The sequence below is a fragment of the Ranitomeya imitator genome, chromosome 2 (assembly GCF_032444005.1).
Source record: "Ranitomeya imitator isolate aRanImi1 chromosome 2, aRanImi1.pri, whole genome shotgun sequence".
Lineage (NCBI taxonomy): Eukaryota > Metazoa > Chordata > Amphibia > Anura > Dendrobatidae > Ranitomeya > Ranitomeya imitator.
Window position 1 is genome coordinate 342414010 of NC_091283.1, and position 18186 is coordinate 342432195.

General features: G+C 45.4%; 2 protein-coding genes across 2 annotated transcripts in view; both read left to right on the plus strand.

Annotated features, from left to right (window-relative positions):
- Positions 1-18186, plus strand: part of LOC138663697 (gastrula zinc finger protein XlCGF57.1-like) — a 130819-nt gene that overhangs the window by 66607 nt on the left and 46026 nt on the right. The window lies entirely within an intron of this gene.
- LOC138667868 (zinc finger protein 182-like) overlaps positions 1-18186 on the plus strand; it is an 86912-nt gene that overhangs the window by 66241 nt on the left and 2485 nt on the right. The window lies entirely within an intron of this gene.

An 18186-nucleotide genomic window follows, 5' to 3' on the forward strand; every position in this document is an offset into this window, starting at 1 on the left:
CGCTGTCAAACGCTGACAGCGGCATTTAACCAGCGCTTCCGGCCGACGGGCCGGAAATGAGCACATCACCGACCCCGTCACATTATCGGGGGTCAGCGATGCGTCGGCATAGCAACCAGAGGTCTCCTTGAGACCTATATTGTTGCTGATGCCGGCTTGCTGTGAGTGCCACCCTGTGGTCAGTTCTCATAGCAAGCCTGTAATTCAGCTACATGGGAGTGATGTGATGATAGCTGCTATGTAGCAGAGCCGATCAGGCTATACCAGCTTCTAGCCTCCCATGGAGGCTATTGAAGCATGGCAAAAGTTAAAAAAAAAGTTTAAAAAAATAAAAAAAATATAAAAGTTTAAATCACCCCCCTTTCACCCCATTCAAAATAAAACAATTTTAAAAAAATCAAACCTACACATATTTGGTATCGCCGCGTCCAGAATCGCCCGATCTATCAGTAAAAAAAAGCATTAACCTGATCGCTAAACAACATAGCGTGAAATTAAATTCAAAACACCAGAATTACGTTTTTTTGGTCGCTGCGAAATTGCATTAAAATGCAATAACAGATGATCAAAAGAATGTATCTGCACCAAAATAATATCACTAAAAACGTCAGCTCAGCACGCAAAAAATAAGCCCTCACCCGACCCCAGATCACGAAAAATGGAGACACTACGGGTATTGGAAAATGGCGCAATTTTTTTTTTACCAAAGTTTGGAATTTTTTTTTTCCACTTAGATGACACGTAACCTAGACATGTTTGGTGACTATGAACTCGTAATGACCTGGAGAATCATAATGGCAGGTCAGTTTTAGCATTTAGTGAACCTAGCAAAAAAGCCAAACAAAAAACAAGTGTGGGATTGCACTTTTTTTGCAATTTCACCGCATTTGGAATTTTTTTCCCGTTTTCTAGTACACGATGTGCTAAAACCAATGATGTGGTTCAAAAGTGCAACTTGTTCCGCAAAAAACAAGCCCTCACATGGCCATATTAACGGAAAAATAAAAAAGTTATGGCTCTGGGAAGGAGGGGAGCGAAAAACGAGAATGCAAAAACGGAAAAGGGCAAGGTCTTTAAGGGGTTAAACAGATCTCATGGTTTTTTCATGCCACATTGTACTTTATGTTCATAGTAAATTTATGTCAATATTTTCTGCGTTTATTTATAAAAATATAATAAATTTGACAAAAAATGTCAAAAATTTGCCATTTTCAAACTTTCAGTAATTATCCCTTTTAATCCAGACAGTCATACCGCATAAAATAAATAACATTTTTCTCATGCCTGCTTCACATCAGCATCATTTTTAAAATATCCTTTTATTTTGTTAGGATGCTAGAAGGTTTAAAACTGTAGCAGCAATTTTTAATTTTGTTCGGAAATTTTTCAAAACCTACTTTTTTAGGGACCTACGGTATTCAATATTGAAGTGACTTTGGCAGACCTATCTGTCATTAAATCCCCAAAAGTGAGACCATTTTGAAAAACAGCGCCCCTCAAGTTATTCAAAAATGCTGTCAAGTACGGTAGTTTATTAACCACTTGTGTGCCTTTCAGAAATTAATGCAAAGTGGCATGACTGGAAGGAAAAATGTTATTTTTACCACCTAAATGTCGCTAACTTCTGATGAGGTCACTATAGTGGGAAGACCTTAAGTCCGTTATTTGGCCGTGAATTGGCATGGCAAACATCAGGAGTCAGACCACATAATCATGATCTCAGGGTGCCGATGGGGTTAAAGAGGGAGACCCCACACTTTGTTAACCATTTACATGCCATAGTCACTATTGACAGCAGCATCAGAGCGCTTATAAAGCCATGGTTAGTGCCAACACCAATCAAGGCTGATATAGCAAGGTGTCAGCTATGGTGTACAGTCGACAGCTGATAAATTTTTACTAGTGGGGGGCTGCTATTTTCTGATACGTGAGGTCAGTAAAAATACGTATTGGTGGTCACTAAGGGTTAATCCATACCGCCGTAGTGTTTTACTAACGGTAATGTGTGAAACTGTTGACCCAGCTCTCTTCAGGTCATGGACCTGGACCTTCAGTGTAGTTCTTGGCTGATTCCTGACCTTTCTCAGAATCATCCTTGCCCCATGAGGCAAGAACTTGCACTGAGCCCCAGACCGAATAAGATTGATAGTCAGTCTGCGTTTCTTCCATTTTCTAATAATTGCCCCAACCGTTATTGCCTTCTCAACAAGCTGCCTGCCTATTGTCCTGTAGCCCATCTCAGCCTTGTGCAAATCTACAATTTTGTCCCTGGTGCCCTTAGACAGCTGTTTAGTTTGGGCCATGTTGGAGTGTGATCGATTAAGTGTGTGGACGGATGTCTTTTATACAGGTAACGAGCTCTAACAGGTGCAATGAGGGCTTCTTAAAGAAAAACTAACAGGTCTGTGTGAGCCAGAATTGTAGGTGATCAAATACTTATTTCATGCAAAATAAAATGCAATTTAGTTATTTAACAATCATACAATGTGATTTTTTTTTTCTTTTTTTAAGATTCTATCTCTCACAGTTCAAGTGTACCTAAGATAAAAATTACAGACCTCTCGATTCTTTGTATGTGGGTAAACATCCATAATTGGCTGTGTATCAAATACTTATTTTCCCCACTGTATCGCTAAGCTGTTTGTGGCTGATGGCTGTAATATACCTTTTTTCACGCCTGCAGGAGATGTGTTCGCATGGCTCGAGCCCTGGTTTCATGGATTTACTCTACTTCACAAATCACATTATGTTTTCAGTCCTAAAGAATTCAGATTACTGCACAATCTCTCCTGAAATGGGGAACACTAATACTTTCTCTACTCTTCTGGTTAGGACTCCAATGGTCCACCATAAATGAGTGTAACTCTGGTTTAATGTTGTAGTTCTCTCCCCGAACATACATTGTTGTTGGGGATGTAACATGTAATAGAAAAAATGCTTTTAATTCATATGTTCATTCTGTATGATAGTTTGATTGTGGTGGGATCGGCCCACCTCACTTATGTAAATCTGTTAACTCCCTGGTAGTCTTTTAAAAAAGGTCTCCATTACCTCTTTCGAATGCCAGAGATTTAAATTTCAGACACCTCAGTGGCATATGGTGGCCGCTATTCTTCTTCCGTGGTCCAGCTTCTCACTCAGCACAAGTGGAGGAAAACCGAGATCTCCATCTGCACCTGCCTCTACGCGATGTCTCCAAGAAAATGGCCACAGATGTGGCGCAGGTGCAGATGGAGCTCTCCGCCCTGCCTTGATGATGTCACCGCTGGTTAATGATGCTGCGCTCGCAGCAGCTCATTCACCAGTGGTTGTCAGCCTAGACGGTCACATCTTGGCACCGTCCAGGTTGAAAACTGTTTCTCCCCCAGACATGGAATACGGCATAGGACAGAATGACGGAGAGGTATGGTATATTGTTGTTTTTCTCCAGTCACCTTCCACGACAGCGGTAACGGAGGATGTCTCCTTGCCCCAAGGGGGACAGGAAACACCCAAAAAGACAACAATATCCTAAAAAATATCTGTTTAATGAATAATATTAAAATCTAAATAAATAATTACCACCAACATCAAAAACACCTAGATCTGAACTGGGTAGAAAAAATATTACCACAGGAACTCTTTAGATGAAGAAAAAATATTCCTGACACAGTCCCTGTTAGTGGCCCTAATAGAGCTCACACCTTCCTAACAGCGGAGGTTGGCACCCTAAAATTCAATGTGGCGCCCCCGCTCCACGTAGACTGTCCCTTCTTGCCCTCGTTGAGCCCTACCAACTACCCACGCCCGAACCCCAACATCATACACACACAAAGACCTAGGTCACACTAACAAGTGAAAAAAGTGAAAAAACAAAAACCTGAAAACAGGGCAGCAAAATAGTGCTGCAAAAACGTCACGCAAAATATGTACCCTAAGTGCTGAGCTGTTTGAGACGTGTAGGTCTCCAATATAACTATTTTGCTGTAGTAAAACAGTAAAGATACTATGATCTAATAATACCTATAGTATAGGATGAAGCTAAATACACAAAGTAACTCCTAGCCAGTGGCCAGAGGGTAAAATAGAGCACAAATCTCTTATGCTCAAAAGACTTATGGCCCCGTCACACATAGCGACGCTTGAGCGATTCCGACAACGATACGACCTGTCAGGGATCGTTGCTGCGTCACTATGTGGTCGCTGGTGAGATCTCAAACAGTGCGATCTCCCCAACGACGCAGCAGCGATGCGGCGACCTGTAGCGACCTGTACAACGATGCTATTTCATGACGATTCAATGGGACGTCCTGTCAACGAGGTCGTTGGTAAGGTGTCAAACACAGTGATGTGTGCTACCCAGCGGGACCTCAACGATCAAAAAACGGTCCAGGCCATTCCGACACGACCAGCGATCTCACAGCAGAGGCCTGGTCGCTGCTACGTGTCACACATAGCGAGATCGCTACTGAGGTCGCTGTTGCGTCACAAAACTTGTGACTCAGCAGCGATCTCGCTAGCGATCTCGCTATGTGTGACGGGGGCTTAAGAGATCATGTAACAAAGACCTCTTATGTGTATTTATTCGGTCGTCCATGACAGCACTACGGAGAGAGGGGATCCGCCCTTCAGGAACAGGAAACCTACAGATACATAAGGGCGGCACCTCTCCCACGCATCAGTTGGTTTCCTGTTCCTGGAGGACAGGATTCCCTTCAGATACGACGACTTCGTTCACCTATCAACACCCAGGCCAGCTGTCCGACCCAGGTAGCGAGGGGGTCTCCTACCTTGGGCAGTGCGGGTCCCTGGAAGCGCCACGGTGGGTCCGGGTAGGACTCCACGACAGTGAGCGGTGCAGGCTGGAGAGACGTCCGGAGGAGGTCCATCCCCAGTGGCAGCAAGGTGAGTATATCCCCCCCAGGGCGGTTCACCCTCCTGGGCCTCGGTCTTCCCCGCTTCTGGCCCCCGTCGGTGCAGTGCGGGGCAAGCTTTCCAGGAGCGCCCTGTGCGCTCCTTTCGGTTCGGGGGGACGGGACCGGAGCCGGGGGTCGGGCGCTGTTTTCTGCCGCGATCGCCGCCGTGCTGCGGCCGTGAGCGGCGGTAGTGTAGCGGCGGGCGGCTGGGGGGTCCGGCGGAGCAGTCCCCGGCTTCCGGGAGCGTCCCTGAGCTCTCTGCCCGAAACCGGAAGTGCCGCCCAGGGGGCGGGGCCTAAAACGGAAGTGAAACGCCGGCCGGTTTTTTGCTTGCAGTGCCGCTGTCCTGCATGCGCCGGGGGCGGGGGAGGGGCGATTAGGGGTGGGGGAGCGTCCTGCACGTGGGAGGGTTGATTTGGCCACACAGCTGCACATGTTCCGGATCCGGGGGAAGGGCTATTTATAGCCGAACAGAACGCTGCAGGGCTGCTTGTGTGCCCATCTGCAGCTATGGATGAGCCGGAAGCTGCCGTCGGTCTGCTGGAGCAGGAGCAGGACAGATCCTCGGAGAAGTCCCATGCAAACCCCCAGCCGAAGACCCGCGGACGCAGTAATCAGCCCAGTCGCAGATCTAGACAGAAGGATCTGGACCGACCCCCCAGTGATCCGGTACCTACCGCTACTGCCTGGGTAAGAGATCTTCGTGAATGTACCCTGATGCAGTCTTTTCCTATGTTTATTTCCGTAGGGGAAAAAAAGCGCTGGTAAATCAAAAAACAAGGAGTGCGCGCTATGCGCTTGCCCTTTGCCAGACGCCTACCCTAAAAGACTTTGTCAGTCGTGTGTGCGGCAGACGGTAGGAAATAGTTGAATAGGATACGGTATAGCGGTAGCACCGGAAAAGTGACATAGCCCTTTTCTCCGCTCCCATGGGTGGCGGAGGAGTCTCCCGATTTCACTTCAAATCTTAGGGAGATTCTCAGGAAGGAGGTGAAGGATTCCCTGAAATCCCTATCCCGGGCAGAGCCTTCCAAGAGAAGAACGGAGCCTAGCGCCTCAAATTCAGATTCGTCCGCTGGCCCAAGTAGGGACATTGATTCAGACGCCTCTGTCTCCTCAGCGTCCTCTTCGGAAGAAGAGTCTAACCGGTTCTGTTTCCCGTTGGACCAAATGGACAAACTAATTAAATCAGTTAGATCCACCATGGGGGTGGCGGACGAAAGGCCAGAACGTTCAACGCAGGACCTAATGTTTGGCGGTTTAGACCCTAAAAAACGTAGGTCTTTTCCGCTCAATGACAGGGTGCAGAACCTCATCAAAAGAGAATGGAAGAAGCCAGAGAAAAAAGGCTCTTTTCCACCGGCCTTTAAACGAAAATACCCCTTTGAGGAACCCATGGTGAACACCTGGGATAAGGCGCCAAAATTAGACGCGGCAGTGTCTAAGGCATCTAAGAGATCATCTATCCCCTTTGATGACATGGCTTCCCTAAAGGATCCTCTAGATAAAAAGGCTGACTCGTTCCTGAAAGGGACATGGGAGATGTCGGCGGGTGCCTTGAGACCGGCTGTGGCTGCGACATGCGCAGCTAGATCGATGATGGTTTGGCTGGATCAGCTAGGGTCTAAATTGGAAGAAGGTGTTTCCAGAGATTCCATGTTGAAATTCCTGCCAACAATCCAAAATGCTGCTGCCTTTCTCGCAGACGCTTCTGCGGATTCGGCAAGAATGGCGGCTAGAGCGGTAGGATTATCGAACGCAGCACGCAGGGCCCTATGGCTGAAATGTTGGCCGGGTGACCTTCAATCCAGATCTCGTCTGTGCTCTATCCCATGCGAAGGGGAATACCTGTTTGGGCCAGTCCAAGATGAGCTGCTAGAGAAAGCCGGAGATGAGAAGAAGAAGTTTCCTAATCTACCAACTACTTCTTACAGGCGTCCCTTCGCAGGGAAAAGATTCTTTCGGAAGAGACCAGAGCAGATGGGACGATAAAAAGAAGAGAGGTACTGGGTTCATGTTTGGTGGAGGACGTCCGGAGCCACCCCGTGAAATCAAAAAACCACCCCAATGACTAGTCGCCCCGGTGGGAGGTAGACTATCTGCCTTCTACCCGGCCTGGTCCAAGATCTCCAGTAGTGATTGGATTTTGGGGTTGATAGCTACGGGTCTGCGGCTAGAATTCTCCTCTATCCCTCAGAACTTCTTCCGAATCACCCCTCTCAGATCCTCTCCAGCGGAGCAGGCGGCCCTGGAAGCAGAAGTTCACGATCTGCTCAATAAAAATGTCCTATCTGAGGTTCCGGAAGGAGAACAGGGTAGTGGTTTCTACTCTCCTCTATTCCTAATAAGTAAACCAGACGGCTCCTTCAGAACAATCATTAACCTTTAGAGCGCTGAATAATTTTCTGACCGTTCAACCATTTAAGATGGAAACTATAAACACCGCAATAAAGCTGCTGTTTAAAAACTGCTTTATGGTAGTATTGGATTTGAAGGACGCCTATTACCATATCCCTATTTATGCAGGTCACCAACGATACCTGAGGGTGGCGGTACGGTTGGATGGGGTAGTAAAACACTTCCAGTATAGGGCCCTTCCCTTTGGGATTTCGGTCGCCCCTCGGGTATTTACCAAAGTAATGGCGGAAGTTATGGCACACCTGCATGAGTCCAACATTCTAATAATCCCCTACCTGGACGATCTCCTTATCGTAGGTAAAACGGCGGATCACTGTCTGGAACAGTTACATAAAGTGATGTCGGCTCTAGAGTGTCTGGGGTGGATGCTAAACGTTAAAAAATCACGGTTACAGCCCATGACGGTGCAGCAATTTTTAGGCCTGACCCTGGATTCCCAGGTTCAGGAATGCCGCCTCTTGTCACCTCAGACGCTAGCCCTTCTGGGTGGGGGGCTCACATGGGGGATACATTGGTCCAGGGGCTTTGGGATCGTGATCAGATGGAAATGTCTTCCAATCTAAAGGAGTTAACGGCTGTGGAGCAGGCGGTTAAAACACTCCTTGTCTATCTACAGGGCCACCACGTGCGGGTATTCTCGGACAATCGAGTCACCGTGGCATACATAAATCTCCATGGCGGGACTCGTTCCAGATCCCTGATGTGTGTAGCAGATCGTCTGTTTCATCTAGCAGAGCAACATCTTCTCTCGTTGACGGCGCTACACATAAAAGGGGCAGAAAACACTACGGCGGATTTCTTAAGTCGCAACACATTGAGGCAGGGAGAGTGGTCCCTGAACGGCACCATCTTCGACCTTATCGTGGAAAGGTGGGGACAACCAGAGGTAGACCTGTTTGCCACAAAAGAAAACAGGAAAGTGGCACAATTCTGCTCTCTGAACCCCAGAGAAAATCCCCTGTCAGTAGACGCCCTCCTCATAAACTGGGACTTCAGGCTAGCCTACGCCTTTCCTCCCCTGTCTCTACTTCCTCTGGTGGTGAGGAAAATCAGGAAGGACAAAGCCACAGTAATATTAATTGCCCCCTTCTGGCCCAGAAGGACGTGGTTTCCATGCCTGAGGGCTATGTCGATGTCCGATCCATGGGTCTTGCCAGACATTCCGGATCTCCTATCCCAGGGCCCAGTCTACCATCCTCGAGCGGTTGGCCTTCATCTGACGGCGTGGATTTTGAGCGGGCGCTGCTAAAAGATAGGGGGTTCTCGCCGGCCCTCATTAACACGCTGCTGAAAAGCAGGAAAGTGATAACCACAAAAATCTATGTCAGAATCTGGAAGAAATTTCTTCAGAACTCGGGGGTAATAGCTGGTCAGTCAATACCAATAGACCAGATTTTGGAATTCTTACAGAAGGGGTTAGATATGGGGTTATCCCCAAATACTCTTAAAGTGCAGGTATCAGCCTTGGGGGCCCTCATTGGCTGCAACATTGCTGAGAATCACTGGGTCAGCAGATTCATCAGGGCAACAAAACGGTCTAGGCCAATTGTGAAGAATAGAGTCATGCCTTGGGCCCTGAACCTAGTCCTCTCAGCCATGACAGAGGCCCCATTTGAACCAGTTTCCTCAGCCTCTATTAAACATCTATCCCTTAAAGTAGCCTTCCTGGTGGCCATAACATCGGCGCGTAGGATAGGTGACATACAAGCATTATCCAGGGTTCCCCCTTACATGCAGCTTAGAGATGATAGAGTGATACTATCCCCTGATCCAGCATATCTCCCTAAAGTAGTGTCCAGTTTCCACAGAACACAGGAAATAGTTCTTCCATCTTTCCTCCCCAATCCTACTAATGATAAGGAAAGGAAGTTACACACTTTAGATGTAAGAAGATGTATCCTGGAATATCTAGCGGTAACTGATCCCTGGAAGTTAGATAATGCCCTATTCGTGTCCTATCAGGGTAGTAGGAAAGGGCATAGAGCATCGAAATCTACTCTAGCTAGATGATCAGGGAGGCTATCTCGCTGGCATACATCTCAAAGGGCAAGCCGGCGCCTGAAGGTCTTAAAGCACATTCCACTAGAGCTATGGCGGCTTTGTGGGCGGAAAGATTGGAGGTGTCGATCGACCAGATTTGTAAGGCTGCTACTTGGTCTTCTCCAAACACTTTCTATAACCATTATAGATTGAACCTGGGTGCCTCTTCTGACCTCTCTTTTGGTGTAAGGGTGCTGCAAGCTGTAGTCCCTCCCTAGTTAGTTACTCTCTGTAATTCTCTCCGTAGTGCTGTCATGGACGACCGAATAAAGTCTTAGTTACTCACCGGTTAACGGTGTTTTTCGGAGTCCATGACAGCACCCGTACATACCCTCCCGTCTTCTTAAGTTCTGGGTGTACACCTCTTCCTTTATTTATATATATAATTCACGGGTAGTGAATAGTTAGTTATTGTATTATTGTTTATTATGAATGCTATTAACCTTGGTGGTCCTCTTGTGCTCTGTTAACCAACTGATGCGTGGGAGAGGTGCCGCCCTTATGTATCTGTAGGTTTCCTGTTCCTGAAGGGCGGATCCCCTCTCTCCGTAGTGCTGTCATGGACTCCGAAAAACACCGTTAACCGGTGAGTAACTAAGACTATTCACACGCCGCTGTCTTCAAAAATAGATACAATAGCTTAGTTATGACCTAGAAGTCATCAGACTTATACTGAGGCATTCAGATATATAAAAAACTGAAAAAAATGATTAAAGAAAAGATGAAAAAAACAACACAATGAAAAAAATTATTGTTGTCAACCTTAGTGTTGCATATAGGTACATATATTTTCCATCAGATATCTCATATGGTGTATCTCATATCCGGTTAGCCAATATTATATAGAAGCCCTAGATAGTATATATCATATATTTGTTAATAGCCTAGCAATCCTCAAGGCAAATATGTGTATGGGGCTTGAGCAGAATAAAAAAAAAACAAATAAAATGATTAAAGCAAAATAGAAAAACCAAGGAAACAAAAAAATAACTATTGCTGGTTAATACCAACTATTATGCTGCACATGGATACATCTGTATCTTTCAAATACCTCATGCAGTGTATCTCATATCAGGTTAACCGGTACATATAGGAACCCATATACATGAGACCAATCCCTCATGATCATCATACCGCAGGTAAAGCTATATTGCTCTAAGTAAATATTCTATGCAGTCTGCCATGACAACAATAGACTTATCTGAATATGTGACGTAATGTGTCCCATATCGCCATCCCAATTGGGATATTTGAAAGATACAGATGTATCCATGTGCAGCATAATAGTTGGTATTAACCAGCAATAGTAATTTTTAGTTTCCTTGGTTTTTCTATTTTGCTTTAATCATTTTTTTTTTTTTTTTTTATTCTGCTCAAGCCCCATACACATATTTGCCTTGAGGATTGCTAGGCTATTAACAAATATATGATATATACTATCTAGGGTTTCTATATAATATTGGCTAACCGGATATGAGATACACCATATGAGATATCTGATGAAAAATATATGTACCTAAGGTTGACAACAATAATTTTTTTCATTGTGTTGTTTTTTTCATCTTTTCTTTAATCATTTTTTTCAGTTTTTTATATATCTGAATGCCTCAGTATAAGTCTGCCTTGATGATTTCTAGGTCATAACTAAGCTATTGTATCTATTTTTGAAGACAGCGGCGTGTGAATATACACATAAGAGGTCTTTGTTACATGATCTCTTAGTCTTTTGAGCATAAGAGATTTGTGCTCTATTGTACACTCTGGCCACTGGCTATGAGTTACTTTGTGTATTTAGATTCATCCTATACTATAGGTATTATTAGATCATAGTATCTTTATTGTTTTACTACAGCAAAATAGTTATATTGGAGACCTACACGTCTCAAACAGCTCAGAACTTAGGGTACATATTTTGCGTGACGTTTTTGCAGCACTATTTTGCTGCCCTGTTTTTAGGTTTTTGTTTTTTCACTTTTTTCACTTGTTAGTGTGACCTAGGTCTTTGTGTGTGTATGATGTTGGGGTTCGGGCGTGGGTAGTTGGTAGGGCCCAGCGAGGGCAAGAAGGGACAGTCTACATGGAGCGGGGGCGCCACATCGAATTTTAGGGTGCCAGCCTCCGCTGTTAGGAAGGTGTGAGCTCTATTAGGGCCACTAGCAGGGACTGTGTCAGGAATATTTTTTCTTCATCTAAAGAGTTCCTGTGGTAATATTTTTTCTACCCAGTTCGGATCTAGGTGTTTTTGATGTCGGTGGTAATTATTTATTTAGATTTTAATATTATTCATTAAACAGATATTTTTTAGGATATTGTTGTCTTCATGGGGACAGGAAACACAAAAGAGGTTAAATACCCTCCCCTTCCTGCAACCTCCAGTGTTTTTCCTGTCCCCTATGGGGCATGAAGAGGTCCTGCTGTAGTGCTGCCGTGGCCGGCGATCGGAGCACGCAGTTTACTCACTTTATAGCCGGGCAGCTGGGGTCGGGCGTGACGCACTCCTCCCTGCAGAGCTGCTCCTGTCTCCATATCATGGACTCGGGACCTTTGTCCCGCTCCTCCCGTGCCCCTTCTGGGGTAAAGCGGAGCGGTGATGTGCGGCTGGGGTCCCCTCGCGGCTCCCCGGCTCCTTCCTTTCCCGACGAGCGGCGGAGTCTGTGATGCGCGAACCGGAAGTGACATCACCGGAACTTCCGGTTCACCTCTTGTGCGTTCCAGCGTGGAACGCACGCGCGCCCAGTGCCTTTCCGGATTCAGCTGCCATGTGGGTCTTTGCGGGTTCCCCCCTACCCCCCCACACCTGGACCAGGGAGAGGAGGAGCACACGATCCAACGCAGTAACCTCGGCTACTTAACCCTGGTTAGGGTTCACATCCAGGTAAGGCCCCCTGTCTGTCTGTGCGACTGCAGCTTACTCACTGACCATGGATGGTGATAGACCCCTCTCTGCATCTGCCGAGCCCTGCGTCCTCCCTCCTACTGTGAGTAGTGGGCTAAGGTCCCTTTCCCTTTTTACTTCTAGGTGGCAATATACTTAGTTCCCTTCTCTCTCTTTTCAGGGAGACAAGGCTTCTGCCCCTAAGAAAGACAAAACTTCCAGAAAAACGGAAGACCGCCCATTCCATCCGAATATAGCGGAGATTCTAAACTTCCTCCAGAAAGGTCTAGATTTGGGGCTTAGGTCTAGTACCTGAGACCTGGGTCTCAGCCCTAAGCTCATATTTTGACCAGAACCTAGCCAACTATTGGTGGATAAAACGCTTCATTACCTCAGCGAGTATGAATCTGTCCCAGAGTTCGTAACCACATTCCTCCTTAGGACCTAAACCTGGTCCTTAATAGTCTAACTCAAGATCCATTCGAACCTTTATCAGAGTCTTCTTTAAAGGTTCTTACCCATAAAACTGTATTTTTGGTGGCCATTACCTCTGCCAGATGAATAGGAGAACTACAAGCCCTATCCATGCAAGAGCCCTATTTGAGGATAACATCTGATAGTATAATCCTCCGTCTAGACCCTACATTTTTACCTAAAGTAACATCAGACTTTCATGGAGGTCAGGACATAGTGCTGCCCTCATTCTCCCCAGATCCCTCTAACAGGAGGGAAGAATCCTTCCACACCCTGCATGTTCGCAGGGTGGTTCTATATTATCTTTCGCAAACTGAGAGTTGGAGAATTGATCGAAATCTCTTTGTTCAACACTCAGGAAAGAATAAAGATAGAAAGGGGGCAAAAAAACACAATCGCCAATTGGATTAAGCAAGCCATATCTCACTCATACTCCTCTCAGAATCTCCCCCCCCTCTTCACTGAAGGCCCACTCTACACGTTCGGTGTCAACATCATGGGCAGAGAGAGGTGACGCATCTACGGAGCAGATTTGCAGAGCCGCCACCTGGTCTTCAGTTCATACGTTCAGCAGGCATTACAGGCTAGACTTTAACCGGGATTTAACGTTCGGCAGAAGAGTTCTGCAGGCTGTTGTCCCCCCTCAAAAAATTAAGTTGTTGGTACTACTCCGGTACCGCTGTTGTGGAAGGTGACTGGAGAAAATTGAATTAGTCTTACTGGTAATTCGGTTTCTAGGAACCTTCCACGACAGCATTAATTTCCCTCCCTATTTAATGATACTTATCGATTGGTTCCTGCACCTAAGTGGTAATTATACATGCTACTGTGTCCAGAAAAAACACTGGAGGCTTCAGGAAGGGGAGGGTATTTAACCTCTTTTGTGTTTCCTGTCCCCCATTAGGGTGGGGAGACATCCTCCGGTACCGCTGTCGTGGAAGGTTCCTAGAAACAGAATTACTGGTAAGACTAATTCTATTTTTTTATTTTTGGTTTATTACAGGAGAACGAGGGCTTCGGTGGAATAAGTCATTTACCGTATATGCTCGAGTATAAGCCGAGAATTTCAGCCCATTTTTTAAGGCTGAAATTGCCCCTCTCGGCTTATACTCGAGTCATTCCCAGGGGTCGGCAGGGGAGGGGGAGCGGCCGCTGTCTAATCATACTCACCTGCTCCTGACACGGTCCCTGCATGTCCCTGGTCACGTGGTACCGCTCCTTACAGTAATGAATATGGACGCGACTCCACTCCCATAGGGGTGGAGCCGCATATTCAATACTGTAATGAGCGGTACAGGTGACCTTTCAACACTGGAAGAAGCTGTCAGCACCCAGAGAACCAGGGACGTGCAGGTGAGTATAACGGGGGCATTGCGCGATATTCACCTGCCCTCGTTCCACCGCCGGGCTCTGTCTTCAGCGTCCTCTGTCTGTGACATTTAGGTCAGAGGGTGCGATAACGTGTTAGTGTGCGCGCTACCCTCTGCCTGAATAGTCACTGCGGAGGACGCTGAGGAGCAGCTGGCAGAGACGAGAGGTATGTCATTTTTTTTTTTTAATTGCAGCAGCAGCAGATATACTGTACAGTTAATAATATCAGCATAAACTGCATTTTATGGGGCCATAATCTACTTTTATGCAGCATTATATGGGGCAAATAATCAACTTTTATGCAGCATTATATGGGGCAAATTTCCTATGGAGCATCTTATGGGGCCATTATTAACCTTTGTGCGGCATTATGTGGGGCATATTTTAATATTGAACATCTTATGGGGCCCATCATAAACTTTATGGAGCATTATATGAGGCTTATTTTGTATGGAGCATCTTATGAGGCCCATCATGAACTATATGGAGCATTATATGGGGCTCCTGATTCAATATGGATATTCAAAAACACTTAACCTACTGATGTCTCAATTAATTTTACTTTTATTGGTACCTATTTTTATTTTTGAAATTTACCGGTAGCTGCTGCATTTTCCACCCTAGGCTTATACTCGAGTCATTAACTTTTCCCAGTTTTTTGTGTCAAAATTAGGGGTCTCGGTTTATACTTGGGTCGGCTTATACTCGAGTATATGCGGTAAATAAAAATGGAAAACTGTGTTTAGTCTTATTTCAAATAAAGGGCTTTATTCTGTCTGTGTTTTTATTTACCATATAACTATAGGATTAGTAATGGATAATTGTCTTATAGACGCCTCTCCATTACTAAGCCATGGGCTTGATGTCACCTGACATTATAAATATGAACACTACGTGCCACCGCTACAGGTCATCTAATAGATGTGCCTTTTCTGGGCAGCTGCGGGCTGCTATATTTAGGCTGAGGGGGGCAATATTCATGGCGCCTTACTAGCCTGAGAATACCAGCCCCAGCTGTGAGCTTTAGCAAGGCTGGTTGTCAAAAATGGGAAGGACTCCACGCCGTTTTTTAAAATTATTTATTTAAATAATTAAAAATAAGGCATGGGGACCCCTCTATTCTTGATAGCTGACAGCTGAGGGTTGCAGCCCCCAGCTGTGATTTTTGCCTGGCTGGTTATAGAAAATACGGGGGAACCCACACCGGGTTTTTCATTCATTTAGTTATATTGCAGGCGGCGGATGAGGAATACCCCCATCATCCTCTCCTGCTGTCATTGTTATTAGCGGCAGCCGTTGTAAGTTGATGGGTGTAATAGTCCAAAAAGTCCCCACCTGATGTAATTGTTTTGACTTGAATATAACTGTCATCATTCTCCTCTGCTCGTGCCGAATATACTGTATCAATGGAAATATTCTGAAAGATGATGGGGGTTCTAGCCATATTTGTTGTAAATATACACTGTAATGTAGTGTCCGAAGTGTTTATTGCAAATGTGACTACCGCATCCCTCATCTTTCAGAATACATCCATGTATACAGTAAAGTGGGTGTATTTCTGAGGATGAGGGGGGTGGTAGTCACAATATACAGTACCGCAGGCACTGTACTGCAATTGACAGATCACCCATAACAGAGCGTCATCCACAGATAATATTTTTGTATTTTATTAAAGGTTTTCACACACTATTTGGCTCAAAATATTTTTTTATTACTTTCCTCTGTAGAATCTAGGTTAGTCTTAAAATCAGGTGCGTCTTATAAAGTGGAAAATACGGTAGTTCCTGCAGCCAATTTTGTGTTCCTAATCAGGACCCATTTTTCAAATCTGATGTGTGTCACTTTATGTGGTGATAACTTTGTTTTCTATTATTCTTTGTGAAGACTTCCAGTGGGCCTTACAAATTATTTTCTAACTTCTCTTGAATTTGACAGTACCCTACAGTAACTACAGTATTCTACTGTCTGGGCACATAGCAGGTTAAGATTGGAAGAAACACCGTTTAGCTATTTGAATGCAGATCTTGCTGGAATAGTTTGCAGACACAATGTATTGGGGGCACTGTTTGTGGTTACCTGGCAGATCAAAAGATGGCCACCATGAACAGGCTTGGCACTGTTCCCCCGTCATCAACAATATGTGACGGAGCTTACACAGTCACAGCGCTCTGGCGCCCCCTCTTACCCTCAGGTCAGTCAGGGAGCTGAGTAGTCACTGGAGAGGCTTCCCTGTTAGGACTGGTTATCGAGGCACTCTACAATGAGGGTGTTGTAAATATCACCAGTCACAGGCTGGGAATATATATATACCTCCGTTCCGTCACTGCCAGGATCCCCCAATAATCAAATCTTATCGTACATCAGAGAACTCACACAGGGGAGAAGCCTTTTTCCTGTTTAGAATGTGGGAAATGTTTTGTGAGTAAATCATCTTTTCTTGGTCACCAGAGCAGTCACACAGGGGAGAAGCCTTCTTGATGTTCTTAATGTGGGAAATCTTTTACATGGAAATAAACTCTTAATAGTGATGAGCGAGTGTACTCGTTGCTCAGGTTTTCTCGAGCACGCTCTGGTGACCTCCCAAGTATTTATGACTGCTTAGAGGCTTAGTTTTCATCGCGGTAGCTGAATGATTTACAGCTACTAGCCAGCCTAAGTACATGTGGGGGTTGCCTGGTTGCTAGGGAATCCCCACATGTAATCAAGCAGGCTAGTAGCTGTAAATCATTCAGCTGCCGCGATGAAAACTAAATCTCCGAGCAGTCATAAATACTCGGAAGTCACCCGAGCGTGCTCGGGAAAACCCAAGCAACGAGTAAACTCGCTCATCACTAACTCTTAATAAACATAAGAGAAGTCACACAGGGGTGAATCCTTGTTCACGTTCAGTATGTTGAAAATGTTTTAACCAAAAATTGTATCTTCTTCAAGAGTTGTACACTTGTCATTCCTCATACTCACCTCCTAAGTGGTAGGGCCATTCCAGTGCCATTGGCACTCACTTTCCCAGGGCAAATGTGAGATTGTTGCATTAGACGAGGCCTGCGCCCAATCAGTGCCATTTTCACTTTCGGAAGTATTGAACATGAACCGGAAGCCTGTGCTGCGGCTGCTCTACGACTTCCTCTATTATTCTATTTGTCTGAAGGTAGGGACAGTGACGCCAGCACTGATTGGCACAGGGCTCATGTGACGTAATAACCAAACAGAAGCTCTGGAAATGCATTGCTGAAACCGCTGGAATGGCATCCTCACGGGATGTGAGTATAACTTTTATTAACGGGACCAAACATGAGTAACGAGAAGGGGTTGTCCAATTTAGAGGACAACCCCTCTAAACATCACAAATCCCACATAGGGAAAAGCCATTATCATACCTAGAGTATGAAAAATAAATTAGTGGAAAATCATATCTTTTTGACTATCAAAAATAATACTGGGAGAAACTATATATGTTATTGACAAATTGTACAAAAACATATAACAGAGAGTCTTATAATTAAATGAAAAAGGAAAGTTACTTTGGAGCACCAGAACGGTATGCTTCCACCAGTTCCTCGTTAAATGTAAGCTTGGTCCATGCACAAAAGACAGCAGGGGGTCCCATTTCTTTTCCTCCTTGCATTAATTAACACAGGGCCTCTAATTCTCTGGCAATATGTCAAGGTCCTGTTCTTTTGAGAAATTGTGTATTTATCTCATGGGTGGGGGCCACAGTTCAGGAGCAGGAGGAGAGGGAGAAGTCTGGATAATATATTGGGCCTGAAATTAATAAATCAAAATGGTGTCTCCTTCATCCCGCACAACTATCTACTCCATTTTTCAGATTCCAGGGATAGCTTTGTTCATCATCCCTTAACCCATCTACATGGATCTGGATTTATACCTGGACCCCTAGGCTTGGGCCACAGTGCTACCTGCTGGTAGGAGAGAAAATGCAAAATCAGAAACCGCAAGAGTAGTCAGTAAATGGGCCAGGGTCACAACAGGAAACAAATACACAAGCTGAGAACTGAGCACAGAGGAATGAACCAAAGGAGAACAAGCTGTATCTGGCAGCTTCCAGCAATATGCTTCGAGCGTTAGTATGGTGTGGTGCTTTCCAATTACCTG